The sequence below is a fragment of the Saccostrea echinata genome, unplaced genomic scaffold (genome assembly GCF_033153115.1).
Source record: "Saccostrea echinata isolate AGI-Se365-2 ecotype Australia unplaced genomic scaffold, CSIRO_AGI_Sech_v1 ptg000002l, whole genome shotgun sequence".
Lineage (NCBI taxonomy): Eukaryota > Metazoa > Mollusca > Bivalvia > Ostreida > Ostreidae > Saccostrea > Saccostrea echinata.
The window spans coordinates 7,077,810-7,083,035 of NW_026889751.1; positions in this window are offsets into that span (position 1 = coordinate 7,077,810).

Consider the following 5,226-nt stretch of genomic DNA (forward strand, 5'->3'; position numbering starts at 1 on the left):
GAATCCCATCTTTTAGATGTGTTTCCCTGGACTAAAACCATTACTTAAGTTTACGATTAACTTTTTATTTTAAAACAATGTAAATGAATGACTTAGACTTACAGAAACTATTGTTATGTCCTCGTGGTTTGATCGATGTTACATTAAAGGGTTTATAGAAACCTTCTAATGTAACTCTATTTGCCCACATATATTCCCTATTCTATAATTTTATCATAATGACGTCAAGATAATTTATTTTCCTGTATTTGATCAAATAAATCGGAAAATTAATACAATGAAATAAATTCCAATTTTCATTTTCTAAATCACATTATATATATTCTATTATAATTTTTGCATGCTATTTAAATTGGTTTTGAGATGAAATCATTGAATAATGATACTCATGTAAATTATTTTTTAGCGATGTTGAAAGATATTTTCCCATCAATATTTTCAATATTTTTAGGGGATCTAAAACCACACACAGTAATGGAATGTCGGTTCTCTGATGAATACGATTTAATGGGACTTTAGAGAATTTCAGCTTGATGGCTATCTATTTTTATGGCTATTTGCGTCTCTAAAAAAATGGAATTCGTTTCCACGATGCAATAAAATACGAGCAAATCTATAAATGGTTTGTTTCTATAGATGACTATATATACAGTATTTCTACTCTTGACTCATCCATTTTTGGAGATGTTTGTATCGACAATAATTAAAAAAAAAAGGAAACTTAAATTTAAGGTCAGACGACACGTTCCTAGAAAATATAATTATAATTTTTCCCATTTAAGTTTAATTTCCTAAACAAGTTTCCTCGCCAAAAATTGAGGTAACTTACCAGACATTTGGGCAAGATACTAGAGGGTGACATTTCTTATATAATCCTTATGGGTAATCTTTCGAATTGCCAATGTCACAATTTTTTTTGTGTACTTGTTTTTTTTAAACAAATTGAAAACAATTAAGAAATCACACGAGAATGACAATTATGAATAATTTTTGATATAATACCAAAGTATACAAAATATATATTTGAGAAACATGTCGTCTGACCTTAATATTAAATTTCGCGTGACTAAGTTGATCAAATGCGCAAGTGGGACTTTAACGTACAAATTTTATTACTTTATTTTATTATTATTTTAAAACTCAGTCTTTCAACAAATTTTATTTACAAGTGTTAAAATAAAACTCTCAATTCTCTATTGCACATTAAATCTTCTACAAATACAACACGACCGTCCTTTTCGTTGTCTTTCAAGTACATTAATCCTCAATGCTACTAAATTCCCAGCAAAGACTTTTCATTAACACATTGTGTTTTTCCCCCTTTAATCTTCCGATTTCAACAAACTCTTAAAAAGGTTCAATTGTTGGTTTTTATTCTTGCTTCTTCTAATACAAGATAGAACTATACTTTCCATCAATTCATTTGTGAAAATAAAGTTCGTTTACGACCAAGGGCATTATTTTCATTTTTTTTTTTTAGGAATCAATACTGTTGTGGCATCTTTCCCTTATCTGTAAGTTGTATCTCTCTGGAGTTTGTTAACGTGCGAGATAACTATGAAAAATTATCAGTGTTGACATGCAATATAATCATGTAAATTTAAGACATGAATAGTTTGAGAATATAAGGATCATTGCCGAAAGCATGTTATCAAATCTCTCTCCCTCTCTCTCTCTCTCTCTCTCTCTCTCTCTCTCTCTGACCTCTGCACATTGAATGAAAAGTTTTAAATCTGTGATACATGTTTTTTTTTTTTCATTCATCCAGTTAGAGTGATCTGCTCTTAGATCTAAGAAAAAGGGAATTGAAAACTGAAATCTTCAACGCACTACTCAATTTCTAATCAATTCAAATACTAGTATACTGAACATTTTATTGGGACACGATAAATTGAGGAACTTTTTGTATGCATTTTTCTGTTCGTCATTGTCTTAATTATAGGATATTTTCCTTGGGGTAAATGGCTATAATGCCTGATGCTGAAAATGATGTATTTTCTACACGTAGCTCTAAACAAAATTATTTTTTCAATGTCCAAAAGGATTTTTCGTAAGTGTATAGAGTGTCCTTGAAGTAAAGAAAGGGTTGCCCTCAGTTCTCTCAATAACTTCATGGTTTGTGGTTGTTAAGTATGTGGTGATTGGTTCAACAATTAATCAATGTACCCTTTCCATGTAAACACACAAGCATCACTTAGCGGCATTGCGTGGAAATCAGTGGTCAGTAGAGCATATGTATGCAACAAAAAATATATCAAATCCTGGGTGACCAAGAGCATAATCACGATAAATGATCTAGAGATATGAAACACTATAGATTAATTCCATATTTATTTCGTACACGTATTTATTGTAATTTTTAGAATACAGGAAAGCTACTAAGCTTTAAAATGACATCGTTTGCTTTGAGAGACTTTTTTTCTTGTCAAATAAATCGTTTCAGACGTCTGTGGTCGAGCCTCGTTATTGTAAACCACTCATTTCTTCCTCGAAAATTACCTCAATACAAAATAAGACTACGAATGGGATACATAGACTTCCGGTTGGGGTTATAGATGTAGGATAAATCCAGAGACTTACGAGTATTCCTTTCCGATGTCTCTGGTTTTATCCTTCATTTATAACCCAACCGGAAGTCTATGTATCCCATTCGTAGTCTTATTTTGTATTGAGGTAATTTTCGAGGAAGAAATGAGTGGTTTACAATAAAGAGGCTCGACCACAGACGTCTGAAACGATTTAATTGACAAGAAAAAAGTCTCTCGAAGCAAACGATGTCATTTTAAAGTAGGTTAATGATTGATATATAAACAAAATACGAACTTGAAGCGGGGGTGCCTGAAATTGAGTTAGGTACCTTGTGGTAAAAATAAGTAGGGGTGCCCCGTATACGAAACAAGTGCCTGTGGTATACATGCATTTTGTGAATTAATTTTTTTTTCTCAGATTTCTATTCTGGACAACCAGGGTCCATAATAAACATCCCAACTTGGGAATGTTTGCATATAATTAATTTTTTGTGTTACGAAGTGTATAATTGAAAAATTGCCCTAACAACAACAAGTAAACACATTGCTCGAGTCGGATAGGAAGTGTTGATAATTGTTGGGTACTGAGTAATAGCCAACAGGAATGTGTTTTAGGTTATGACGTGTTGTGACGGTACATATTGTCGTTTTGTACATATTGTCGTGGGCGACAATATGTACCTACCCTCACTGCACATATTGTCGTCCATCGGTACATATTGTCTTCGGCTGAAAAGTTACACATGTACATATTGTCGCTGGCGACATTATGTGCCTCACCCTCACTGTACATATTGTCGCCCCACAGATATCGTTGCTTAAAGATTTCGTTTGTGATTTTTTGGTGGTTTTGTGAATGTAATTGGTGTGTGAATCACACTGACGTGTCTCGTATGTTTTTTCATGCAGCGTGTTTGTGATGGTACATTTTGTCGTCCTGTTCATATTGTCGCCGGCGACAATACCTACCCTCACTGCGCATATTGTCGTCTATCAGAACATGTACATGTCGCATGGCAATGCACGGCAAAGCTCCATATAAATATGACAAAAATATGCTTTGCTGTTTTTGAGAAGATAATTTTTAAAGAATTTTTCCATATATATCCCTATGTAAAACTTTGATCGCCCATTGTGGCCCAACCCTAGGCCCGGTTTGATTTAAAGATACTTGAATCTGCTACCTGAGGATGCTTCCATATAAACATCACTAATCATGGGCCTACATGTACTGCTGTTCCTCAGTGGTGGATCTAGAAATTTCAGAACGGGAGGGGGTGTGGGTGTCAGAATTTTTTTTTTGACAAGCAAAAAAAGTCATATAAACAGTAATGGGTGTTACTGTATATGTTAAGTAAATTAACTAATTATGAAATTTTTACCTGTGGACTGAATTGAGAGTATATGCAAGATAAACAAACAGAATTTACCAAAGCAAAAAAAAAAAAAAAAAAAAAAAAAAAAAAAAAAAAAAAAAATCAAACCACCGGAAGGGGGGGGGGGGTGCACCGGTGCTACATCTGTCTGGTTTTGGAGAAGATTTTAAAAAGGTTTTCTGTATTTATTCTTATGTAAAACTTCGATCACCTATTGTGGGCCCACCCTACCCCGCGGGTCATGATTTGAAAAAAAAATTGATTTTGCTTTTGTTTGTTGGTTTTATAATGTCCATCTCGAGAATTTTTTATTTGTATGTAGGCGTCACCACTTGCCGGTGGAGGGCTGCAAATTTAGATCTATACTGGGCACTCAGGGTCATTGAGCAGTGAGAAATCTTTTTCGTGCCAGCGCGTCAAAATTGAATGAACGCTATATAATGAAGCTTTCACATAAGTATCATCTCTTCTGACCCAGTAGTTCTTGAAAAAAAGATTTTGAAAGATTTTTTATCTAAATATTCTTTGAAAAACTTTGATCACCTATTGTAGGCACACCCTTCCCCCGAGGGACATGATCTGAATACAACTGAATCTACACTTCATAATAAAGCATAAGTCTCAACTTTTCTGACACAGTGGTTCTTAAGAAGATTTTTGAAAGATGTCACTAAATTTTTACTAATTCTTAACTACTTCCCTTGAAAGAGGGCATGGCCCTTCATTTGAACAAACTTGAATACCTTTTATCCACGGATGCTTTGTGACAAGTTTGGTTGTAATTGACCCAGTAGTTCTTGAGAAGAAGCTGAAATTGTGAAAAGTTTACAGACAGAGGGACTGAGGGACGGTCAGACAAAATGTGATCAGAAAAGCTTACTTGAACTTCCAGTTCAGGTGATCAAAAAATGTCAACCCCAACGCTAATTACATGTATATCGACACATGATTCTATATAAGAATAAAGCAAAGAATTATGATCATTACTACTGAACAAAAACTAATACCTCAGAGTATATACATGTATTAAATATCCGTCAAAACAATATATCGACGACAATATATGCCGACCTTGACTGTACATATTGTCGCCGACGACAATATGTGCTTGTGCTTGACTGTACATTTTGTCATCCATTATGCAGGAGGAAAATAAGGCTCGTCTCGGTACATATTGTCGCCAGCGACAATATGTATCGATGGACGACAATATGTGCAGTGAGGGTAGGTACATATTGTCGCCGCCGACAACATGTACAAAACGACAATATGTACCGTCACACGTGTTCGAATAGGTTAATTAAAAAGATTTTTAATATTCA